Raw genomic sequence first — 12053 nt, 5'->3', positions numbered from 1 at the left:
TGTGTGTGTGTGTGTGTGTGTGTGTGTGTGTGTGTCTGTGTGTGTGTGTGTGTGTGTCTGTGTGTGTCTGTGTGTGTCTGTGTGTGTGTGGAAGGGCAGTGGGTGCTGGTCACCTGATCTGCTCTGATCCCAACCCTCTGGGATGGTGGAGAGCCTCAGAGACAGAAACAACCTCAGCCAGGCTTGGCTACGTGTCCTGTGATGCGGCTAATATGGGCTTTGAGTCCAGCCACCTACAGCCTTCAGAAGACCTGGCAGGACAGACACCTCCTGCTCCAAGAGACGGTCTCTGATTACTCAGGTTACTCTGGGTGCCCCCAACAGCACTCATCACCCTGGGACCGGAGCTGCCTGGTCCTGTGACCATCTGTGAGCCCCGGGAGGGCTGAGCGCACCTGCTGTGTCCCCAGCGCCCCACGCACAAACCGTCGCATAGTAGGAGCTCAGTCAATATTTTGGTCTGAATTAAACAACATACCTAAGATGGATTATTATTACAGAAAAGGCCCAGAATGGAGAGGGGACGCTCCTGAGGCCATCTGGGGATTTGCCTTGGGACGATGTTGGAATGGTGGCTAGGGTCCTCCCTCTGGATACCCTGACTAGCCTCTGAGGCTCTCCTCTCCTCTCAGCTTCTGGAGAGGACCCCTGTACTAGGAGCTCGCCTCCCGACGGCTGGGTGACTTTCGGCAAGCACCTTCCACCCTCTGAGCAGCTCCCAGATCCTACATTCCACCACGGAGGGAACCTAAAGGTCTGATTACTGACAAGGCACAGAGACAGCAAGTGGATTCCTCAAGGTCACACAGCAAGGCAAAGAGAGAGGGGCCCCTGGCTACCAGGTGGTCTCTGCTTCCCAATCCCCACTTCAACTTTGGGATCGTACCAACCCCTTCCCCAGCCTCCCTTCTTTCTCTGGGTCTGAGGAGGGAGTGCTGAAGGTAGTCACCCTGGCACGGGTTAATGGACGTCTGGCAGCCAGACCATTACAAAGACAGTCCCAATGAATTTGTATTTGTGAATATCTCAATGCGGCTGCCCTGGCCAAGCCAGCCCGCCTAGGGCCCCGCCCGTCTTTGTCAACATCTCAAAGCGCCAGGCGAGAATCCCCTTCAATGCAAACCTCCGCCGAACACTTGGCAAATCTCTTTTATTTTTCCCTCTCTTTATTCTCACCCTCCCTTTTCCCTCCTCTCAGCTCAGGGAAGAAGCGATGAAGGGCAGAGGAGGCCGAGGAAAGATGAACAAAACCACCGCGTTCCAGGCCGGCCGGGCAGAATGGGAGATTTTCAGGCGGATTGTGGAATTCAGCGGGTTGAATGGAGGCCGCTTCGGGCGAGGATTCTAGCAGCTCAGATCACAAAGGCGGCCGAGCGGGGCCTCCTCGGCAAAGCTGCCAACACCTGCTCCCTTTTCAGCGCCACAATAGGGAAGTTAAGCTTCGGCCACGGCCTCCTGCATCCCGAAGGGACCTAGGCCGTGGGGCTCAGCTGCCCTGGGAGCTGCAGGGACGTGAGGAGGACAGCAGGGGGGTCTCTCGGCGGCTCCCTGGCCCCCACCCACTTGGTGCCAGGAGCACCCGCAGTTGTGACAACCACAGATGTATCTGTGATAACGCCCGGTTGACCTCGGGCGGCCTCGGCCTACAGCAGCTTGAAGCAGGGTTTTGGTTTCTGGCCGGTGACAGGTCACAGCGGTGAGAGCACCGAATCCTAGCCACTAGACCAGTGGTCGGTGACGAGGCCCTGGCGCTATGGCTTTGCAGAAGAAGAATTCCCACAAAGACGGAAAGTAGTGAAACAAGTAAAGTGTTTATTAAAGGAAAAGAAGAGTACAGTACATGTGGCTAGACACACGGGCGGGCTCAGAGAGAGAGTCGCACCCTCTTGGTAGTTTGAATCCCTTTTATGAGGCGTTTCTTCCGGGTTTCCTTTGGCCAATCATTTTGATTTGCCTGGTTCAAAGTCCGTATTTGGTATATCTCAGGATTTTCCCACGTGTGAGCGCGCATCTCTTAGCCAAGATGGATTCTACCGAAGAGGCCTATGGGTAGTGAGCATTAGTTACCATCACTTAGCATCACTCCCCTTTTGACCTCCCAGGAGCCTTTCTGTGCATGTGTAGTCGGGATGTCTCCTGACTTCAAGAATGAGGAATATGTGGTCTCTTATCTTCTATCTGGGCAGGGCCCAGCCTCCTCTCTCCATTGTCCTGTTATTCCCGTCTGAGTATCAGTCCACAAGGAACGAACTCAAACCATTTGCCCTGGGGGCCCATCTGTCTCCTGCCTCACAGTGTCCCCTGGGTACAGGATCGCCCCCAGATGAAAACCACTGCTTTCCATTATTTTTTTTTCACATCTTTATTGGAGTATAAGTGCTTTACAATGGTGTGTTAGTTTCTGCTGTACAACAAAGTGAATCAGCTCTATGTATACGTATATCCCCACATCCCCTTCCTCTTGCGTCTCCCTCCCACCCTCCCTATCCCATCCCTCTAGGTCATCACCAAGCACCGAGCTGATCTCCCTGTGCTGTGCAGCAACGTCCCACTAGCCATCATCCATTTTGCATTTGGTAGCGTGTATATGTCAGTGCGCCCCCCTGTGCCCTCTAGTCTGTTCTCTTCGTCGGCGTCTTTATTCCTGCCTCGCCACTAGGTTCATCAGTACTGTTATTATGATTTTAATTTTTTTTTTTTTTTTTGGCTGTGCGGCTTGCAGGATCTTAGTTCCCCGACCAGGGATCGAATCCATGCCCCCAGCGATGGAAGCACGGAGTCCTAACTACTGGACCGCCAGGGAGGTCCCTGCTTTCCATTATTATTAATTCTTAGAAGTGATTTGGTTAGGCCAAAGCACGTGCCCATGGTTTGAAAACACTGACAGATGTAGTCCGCTGGTCCTCTGAATTTTATGGCAGTATTGTCAAGTTGTATCTATGACCCTCCTGGTAGCTGGACACATCATGACCTATGAGACCAGACACTTCCCGGCCCAAGGTGAGACTGCAGGAGGGACTTCCCTTCGGAGCTCTGACCCCTCCTTGGCTGGAACTTCACTCCCCACCCCTGCCACCAGCCTCTGCAGAAGGGGAGCCCCCACCCCTCCCTTACCCTGGGGGTGGATGGAAAATTCCCACCTGCTGTGACCTGGACTGAGGAGCTGGCCCTTCCTTTGATGGAGGAATAATGCAATCAGCTTCCAGCTGAGGCTCTGAGGGGGGATCCTGTCTGGTCCCTGGTTGGGGAAGGAGGGACCAAAGCAAGCAGAGTGAGGGCTCCAGGCCTGCGGGATGGTGAGCTTCAGGGCAGAGACAGGGGCTGTTTGAGGGCCTGATGTCTCGAGATCCATGGGGTCCCTAGCACCTCTTGCCCCAATGCATGCATGCATTCATTCATTCAGTATCTACCTCCCCCCTCAGTGCCCTGACCTGAGTGCTGGGGACACAGCAGTGACAAAGACAGACCCTGCCCTGTCCTCCTAGAGCTCACAGTCCAGAGATGGACACGTGACTGGGTAGTCACCACCGGGTGAAGAGAGCTCTGATGGGAAGCATGCAGGCAGCTGAAAGAGCCCGGGGAAGCCCCTGAGCCGGCCTGGAGGTCGGGGTGACTTCTAAGCTGAGTCTCGAAGGGTCCAGGGAGTTTAGTTGGGTGAAGATGGAGAGTGAGTAGCCGGATCAGATTTTAGGAGCCTTTTGGGGTAGGATGGATGGGAAGGCTTGGGATTGGAGGCAGGGAGACCAGGGAGGAGCAGAGGCTGGGATTCAGGCAGACAGGGTAAGGCCTGTGATGGGCAGTGGGGACAGGCAAACCGAGGGGTGCCCCTGAGATGGGGGCAGGTTTGGGGGCAACATCCAGAGCTGTCCAGATCCCCCTGGGTTTGATGCTTTGACAGGGGTCCCTCCAGGCTTGGGTGCCAGGATTGGTGGAGCGACGGCTGTAAACAGCAGTGGAGAGCCATGCAAATGCGTCTAGAGCGGGCCGACAGCCCGAGTGACGAGTGACGGGCCGTTATTAGCTCGAGAGCGCGTGGGTTTAAAATAGCATCGTGGCAGCAACAAAAGCAATTTGCCTCCTGAATTTTCATTCTGAGTGGATGAGCTGCTTTTAATCAAGCAAGGCGTCCCAAAATGCTCTTAATTACCTCAAGTCAAGGGCTCGGCAGTAATTTCGATGTCGACTTTCGGGTGGGCGTGATTAGGTTTTCATCAAAGAGGTTGCAGGGAAGATGAGAAGGATGTTAGGGTGAAGTCGGACCCGAGCTGCCCTGGATGGCCCGATGGAGAATCAGCGGGCAGGGGCCTGTGGGCCAGAGCCAGGCCTCGGGGCGGGAAGGTCAATCTCAGGCTTGACTGTATGGCTTTGGCAAGTCATCATCCCTTTGGGGGCCTTGGTTTCCTTTCTCCATTAAATGCAGAGGTTGGTGATGGCTTCATGATGAGGATGAAATGAGAGCGTGCTTGAAAACGTCTTAGCATCAGATCAATCAGGTCATTCATCATTCATTCATTCATTTATTCACTCATTTATTTACTGAGCACCTCCTGTGTGCCAGGCCCTGTTAAAACAGGGCACCGGAAACTCAGCAACAACCATGACAAATGACATCCTGCCTCTTGGGTCTAGCAGAAGAGACAGTCACCAAACAAGGAACTCATCACATTTCACTGATTCTAAGATGCTTCATTTTCCTGTTTTAACATCTCTGAAATTGGGATGTGTCTTCTTCCCCTGTGCCGTGATTTAATTGGCAGGGATGTTTTCATCCTTAGCAGGATATAAAACAAGGGTGGGTTTTCTCTTTGATGGCATCTCAGAGTCCATGGGATACAGTAATAAGTAAGTATGTGGCAGGGGGTGTTTGAAGGTGAGGAGGGAAGAAATGAAAGATGGTGTTTTCCAAAGTCCTTGACACCAGCCGAGAAACTCTATTGCTCACGTCACACCTAAGGGTCGGGGCCATGGAAGCATCCAGGTCTTCTGCAGCTGGTCACGTATCACGTGGTTACAATGCAGTTAGAAGAGGACCAACCATATTTAGCGTCTCACCAGAGAGGGAGTCCCAGGTATTTGGGGTAGGACCGTGGTGAGATGGTGGAAGGAGCTGGAAGCATTGGGCAGTGGCTCCAGGGGTTGCCCTGGCAAAGGTACTGGGTTTTGTTGATTTGTGGAAGTTGGAGCAACTTTCTGGCCTGTGGACATGTGGTTTCTATGGTGGCCTCAAGTCTCCTTGATGGGATGATAAACCGCACGGCTGCAGAGGCTCAGAGCATCATACCCCGGAGGAAAGCCAGCTCCTGGAAGCAGGCAGGCTCTGGAGTCAGACGGGTTTAGGGGCCAATTCTGGCTCCACCACTTCCTGGTAAGCGACCTTGAACAAGGGATGTTCCCTCCTGAGCCCAGTGTCTTGGTCTGTAAAACAGAGTCAGTATCAATTCTTACCTGGGAGCGTGGGGATGTGGGTTAAATGAAATCACTCAGGAAAAGTACTGAGCGTAGCACCTGGACCATAGGAAGGGCTTGATCAGCATTACCTATTAGAATCAGGAGTCTTCACTTTCATCCAGAACCTGCATCACCTCTTTCTGTCCAAACTGTCAAAAAACTTCCAGTCTTATTTATTAGATCAGGCTTGGTTTTGCTGCAGTAACAAACAGCCCCTAGGTCTCAGAGGTTAATGACATCAAAGATTTATTTTTCGGCACTTCTCTGGCAGTCCAGTGGTTAAGACTCCACGCTTCTAATGCAGGGGGGCGTGGGTTTGATCCCTGTTCTGGGAACTAAGGTCCCGCATGCTGTGTGGTACGGCCAAAAAAAAAAGATTTATTTTTCACTCACATTGTATAGTCACTGTGGTTTTTTGGGCTGGGGGCCTGCCTCATGTCACCTGACTCAAAGATGCTGGCTGATGGAGCAGCCACTGTCTAGAATATTGTTGGTCTCCGTGTCAGAGAGAAAGACAACTCTGGAGGTTCTCTTACTAGCAATAAATGCTCTGGCCTGAAAGTGACACAGGTCGTTTCCTGGTCTGTATACCAGAACTAGTCATATAGCCCCACCCAGTCCAACCATTCGTGGATGTGCTCATGTAACAGTCAGCTATTGCTGTGTGACAAACATTCACCGAATCTCTTTGGCATACAGCAGCAAGCATTTATTTCTCATTGCACATCTGTAGGTCAGCTGGGCTCAGTACTCAGTGTCCAGATCTGGTCCATGTGTTTCTCATCGTCCTTGGATTAGTGGCAGCTCAAGATATATTTGTCTCATGGCTAAAGGCAGTAGCACAATAGGGCATGTGGAAGAATGCAGTCCCTCTTAGGGCCTCAGCTCAGATTTGACACACTATCACTTTTGCTCATATCGCTTTGGCCTAAGCAAGTCTCATGGTTGGGACTGACATCAGTGGGTCAGGGAAATATGTTTCTCCTGTGGAGTTTGGGGATCTGTTGGAATTTGCTGAGTAATAATCTAATCTTCCATAATCCAGAAGGTGAGGTCAGGAAATATTTGGTGAGAGCATTATTAGTTACCATGCATTAGCCATATACATAAATGCCCAGGTCGTAAGTGGAAAGACCAGGTGGATATGAGCTTCAGGTGTGGCTGAATCCAGGCGCTCATTTCTCTCTGTCTCTCTGCTCTGCTTTCTCTGCATTGTTCTGCTCTCAGACTCTGCGTAGAGAGCCTAACAAGAGGTCTGCAGCAAGATGTCTAACCTCATATCCTTTCAGGTTTGAGCCCAGCAGGAATAGCCTGCATTATGACAGTCCTTTTTTCAGGTATCAGATCTCTCAAATAGCATGTGACAAAGAAACAGCAACCTTCATCACTTGATTGACAGATCAAATGAGCAAATTATAGCCTTCTCTTCCCACTGCTCCCCTCGTACTCCCTCCCGGTCACACTGAGAAGCTCATCTTTTACAGAACAGGCTCTCCTTTCCCAGGGTCCCCCTCTCCCAGTGTTTGCTCATACAGTCCCTGCCTCCGCACCTCCCCCGGGGGGGATCGGATTACACAATCCAATAGCACAGGCCCCCAGGGGGCCGGGCTAGAGTTCTTTGTGCGGATCCCTGATGCTGCGGGCCCTTCTCAGCTCTGCCCACAAGTGCATTTGCTTGAACCCAAGTCAGCCGGCTCGGAACCTGAGCCTCTTGGCTCAGGTCAGAAAAACAGGGCAGCAGCCAGCATGGAGTTTGTTTAATTGATTTGCTCCGAAGTGGCCATCTTTCTGGATAGTCCCAACTGGAGAAGGCAGGGTGGAATCAGGAAACTTGCCCTGGGCACTTGCTCACTGCCACCCCTTCCCCAGGCTGGGAGCAGAAAAAGCCGGATCCAGGCACTCCCAACCCCAAGTGCTGAGGGTGGGGCCAGAGGGCATGACCAGGTCTGGTGCGGAGCTGACAGCACTGTACGTGGAGTCCAATAGACTTGGGTTCAAATCCCTGCTTGGCCACTTATCCACTGTGACCTTAGCCAAGCCCCTTAACTTTGTATGCCTCAGTTTCCCCATCTGTGTAAACTGAGGAAGGCAGTAACCTCTAACTCATAGAGCTGTTCCAGGGAGTTAATACACCAACGGAAGGAACCAGCAAACTTTTATTGTAAAGGGCCAGAAAATCAACGTTTTCAGCTTTGTGGATCATATAATCCACTCCACCATTGTTGCGCAAAACCCACCCATAGATGATACGTAAATGAATGAGCGTGGCCGTGTGCCAATAAAACTTTATTTATGGACACTGAAATTTGAATTTCATATCATTTTCATGTGTCTCAAAATATTATTCTTTGATTTTTTTCCCCAACCATTTGAAAATCTACAAAACAGGTGTTGGGCCATATTTGACCCCTGGCTGACTCCTTATGTATATAGAGCATTTGCAAGAGTATCAATACTTCGTGAATAGAAAGTGCTCAACAAATGCTACTACTATTGTTATTGTTTGTTGTTGTTGTTTTTAATCTGGAGGTTATAAAGTGGATCTCAAAGTCAGGGTGTGAGAGCACAGAAGGACCTCAAACATCCATTTGACGAATGAGGCTGCTCCTCTTCCGAGCCATGTGACCTGGAGAGGTTTCACCTCTCTGAGCCTCAGTCTCCCCATCTGTACAATGGGTATGGCATTACCTCCCTCAGAGGCAGAGTGATGACTCACCATCCACCCCCTTCCATGACCATGCTGCTCTGCTCTCTTTCAGGCTTCCAGACCTTTGCTCTTGCTGGTCCCTCCTCCCAGAATAAACTCCCCCAACTCACCCATTGCCTCTGTCTCATCCTTGGGGGTCAGCACAGAGGCTGCCTCATCCAGGAAGCCTTTTATGACACACAGAGTGGATCAGGGCTCCCCCAGTGTCCTGTGCATCCCTCTCGCCCATCATAGCAGATATGACAACAGGCTGGGAGTATCAGTGCTGCTCCAAGAGGTCTCGGGGCTGTGTCTTTTCTGCCCACAAGCCTGGACAAAAAAGGGATACCAAAAATATGTTTGGATTTAATGTCTTTCTCCCAATTCCCAAACTCTCTTACCCTCAGCTCCTCCCTCTTCCTCCTTTCCTTCTTTCTCTCTCAGAAACCCCTTGGGGCCCAGAGCCATTGCAACGTCTCCCTCCCTTTGCTTCCTGTGGCAGACAGACCCTAAGGTGGCTCTCATGATTCCTGCTTCCTGACGCCCACACCTTTGTGTGGCCCTCTCCCCTTGCATGTGGGTGGGGCTCATGACCTGATTCTAAGCAACAGGGTATGGCAGGGGTGATAGGAAGCCACTTCTGTGATTATGCTGCCTTATTTAAGACTCTTTCTTGCTAGCAGCCTTGCCACTCTTTTTTTCTTTTACTGGGAGGCAGACATTTTGAGAATAGTCCCTGGGGGGGATCATGTGGCAAGGAACTGTGGGTGGCCTCTAGAAGCTGAAAGCAACATCCAACTGACAGTCAGCAAGAAGCTGGGGCCCTCAGGCTTATAGCCACAAGGAAATGAGTCCTGCCAACGACCTGCAGGAGCTTAGAAACAGGTCCTTCCCCAGTTGAGCGTCTGATGAGACTATTGTCCCAGAGACACCAAAACTGCAGCCTCATGAGAGACCCTGAAGTGGGCCATCCAGCTAAGTCATGCCTGGATTCCTGACCCACAGAAACTGAGATAGTAAATGTGTTCTTTTAGGCTGCTATGTTTGTGGGTACTTTGTTACACAGCAATAGCTGACTGATACATTTCCACTTAGACATTTCCTTCAGGGATCTTCTACAGCTCAGGTAACATACAGGGAGCTCCATAGTCCCCACCCAGCCTCCATGGCACCACTCTAACGAGGCCCAGTGTCATGGGGTGGGATGTGGCTGCATTGGGGCTCTTGCAGGCAAGGCTGGATGGGTAGCAAAAGCCAGAGAGGGGTAACTAAGGACATGGTGCCCGTCATCCCTAGGCCTATGGGGTCCAGGCCACCTGCCCTTGGGGAGGAGGTGGCGATGGGCCTAGGCTATCTCATGCTGGGTATGGGCTCTTCTGTTAGTTCCAAAGCTGTTGGGCTGTGTCCCACTCCGAACAAGAGGTTATAGTGTGGGACGCTAATAAGTGGGGGTGACTTATACGATGTCGTTTGTTGGCTCAGACAGGGCACTAAATGACACTGAATAAAGAGAAAATTCATTCTCTCGAAGTCTTTTGGAATCTTTTTAGCACCACACTGTCCCATACAGTAGCCACTAGTTACCTGTGGCTATTTAAATTAATCAAAATAAAATAAAATTCGATTGAAGGCAGGGTCTCAAAGAGATATTTGTACATCCATGTTGATAGCAGCATTATTCACAATAGCTGAGAGGCAGATGCAGCCCCAGTGTCCATCAACAGGTAGATGGATAAACGAAATGTGGTCCATCCATACACTGGACTATTATTCAACCTGAAAAAGAAAGGACATTCTGACACCTGCTACGACGTGGATGAACCTTGAGAACATGGTGCTCAGAGAAATAAGCCAGTGACAAAAGGACAAATACTGTCTGCTTCCACTCACAGGAGGACCTAGGGGAGTCACGTCCATAGAGACAGGAAGTAGATGGTGGGGGCCGGGGGCTGGGGGAGGGGATGGGAAGTCAGTTAATGGGGACAGAGTTTCAGTTTGGGAAGATGAGAAAGTTCTGGAGATGGACAGTGGGGCTGGTCACATGACGATATAAATGTACTTAATGCCACTGAAGCTGTGCACTTAATAACGGCTAAAATGGTAAATTTTATGCTATGAGTATTTTACCACAATTTAAAAAATAAAATCATTAAATAACTTTAAAATGCAGTCCCACAGTTGCACTGGACACAGAAACCACATGCCGCTGGTGGCTCCCATATCGGACAGGACAGATATAGACCATTTCTATCTTCACAAGAAGTTCATCAAGAACTTGCTTTAACGCCTCCTCACATGCACTAATTTTCCTTCTGAAGAGGAAGGAGGCCTCGTGGTCACAGCTTGGGGCCCAGGACACGGAGAATTTAATAAGTGGGCTTTGTTTTTCACTGTGGATCCCCAACTGTTCTCCGCAGAGAGCCAGAGGGCCCCAGTGAGCACCTGAGTCAGGCCCCGCCGCTCCTCTGCCCACAGCCCTCCAGGGCTCCCACCTCCCTTGGGATAAAACCTCAAGTCCTCCCCTGCAGCCCACAAGGCCCTGCACGACCTGCCCCGTCCCCTCCCTGCCCTCCCCTCCTCCCTCTCTCCCCCTTGCTCATTCTGCTCCAGACACACAGGCTCTTCACTGTTCCTCCAACACACCAGGCATGGTCCTGCCCCAGGACCTTTGCATGGGCTGTTCTCTCTGCTGGCAAGCTGTCCCTTCAGAAATCTACATGGCTCCCTCTCACCTCCTTTGGGTTTTTGCTCAAGGGTCTCCTGGGTGAAACCCTCATTTTCATCCTAATTAAAAATCGCAGAGTTTATTCAGAATTTACAGATAGCTCCTATCCTACCTTCCAGACAAGAGCCTGGGGCTCAGAATCTGGAACTCTCTGAACAGTACTCCTAGGATGGGGGTCTAGAATGCCCTGGCCTGCCCATGACCTTGTCCTCAGCCTGGCCTGTCCCCAGCTGGCTCTGCCCCCCTCCCTCCAGGAGCTCAGAAATTCACCTGGTGCACAGATGCCAGACAGGAAAATTAATTGGGCCCTGCTAGGGCTGCTTTCCCCGCTCCTCATCAATAACAGCCGTAGAGTAGAATTTATGCAGCAGTGCTGGCTCCGGATGGAAACTGGGAGGAGGGGTAACGTTCTAGAAAAGTCAATCCCTCACCACGGGAACAGGCGGCAGCTGGGGCTCCAGAACACCAGAGCCAGCTTCCTGCTGCCTTTCTAGAAGTTGCACCTTTCCCTGGGTTGGGTGGGGGGGGAGGAAAGAAGATGCCCCCTGGCTTACCCAGTCCTTGGTCAGGAACCACTTACCTAAATATATTCCACATTTATAAACACCTACTGTGGGCCAAGTGTTTTGGGGACATTAACGGTTTTAATTGGGAGTTAGGGATTATTTTTTATGTCTACTTTAACCAGCAGGGAAACTGGTACATAGAGGTTAAGCAACTTGCTTAAGGTCGCACAGCTGCTGCTCTCACACTCACCCCTGGCTTAGGGGTTTGTGGGGACCAGGATGTGACAAGGCAATGTAGGCAGTCAGGGAAGATGTGACCTGCCAGCTGGAGGACACCAGGAACACCCCATCCTCATCACCACTGTGGCTGGGGATCTGGCTGGGGACCCAGCTTATGCACCTAGGCTCTACACAGTCACAGACTGATTTAGCTAAGGGCTGCTGGCCGCACCTAGAACTATTGAATGGAACATGCTTTGAAGCCCTTGCATATGCCGATCCTTTGGTCTCCATTGCCTTTCCTCCCCTTTCCCTTCTGAGAAGGGGCTCTTCTAAGTATCCCTGGGAAGTTGAGTGGCCTGTGGGTTCAAAGCCTGGCTCTGCTGTGTGACTTTGGGGAGGTGTATTCACCTCTCTGGGCTTCGCTTCCTCATCTGAAAAATGGAGATAATTGTAGAGTTGCGCAGAG

The 12053-nt window shown here is 51.2% G+C and overlaps 1 protein-coding gene across 3 annotated transcripts in view; it reads left to right on the top strand.

Moving 5' to 3' along the window:
• Positions 1-5842, top strand: part of TINCR (TINCR ubiquitin domain containing) — a 56171-nt gene extending 50329 nt beyond the window's left edge. For all 3 annotated transcript variants that reach the window (XM_049707635.1, XM_049707634.1, XM_049707632.1), the window contains one exon: positions 1199-5842. The gene's annotated coding sequence lies outside the window, so the exon portion shown is untranslated. The remainder of the gene's footprint in view (positions 1-1198) is intronic.
• Positions 5843-12053: the final 6211 nt, after the last annotated feature.

This window comes from Orcinus orca, chromosome 3 (genome assembly GCF_937001465.1).
Source record: "Orcinus orca chromosome 3, mOrcOrc1.1, whole genome shotgun sequence".
NCBI lineage: Eukaryota > Metazoa > Chordata > Mammalia > Artiodactyla > Delphinidae > Orcinus > Orcinus orca.
The sequence above is the reverse complement of the archived record's forward strand: the minus strand, read 5'-3'. Positions and strand labels throughout refer to the sequence as shown.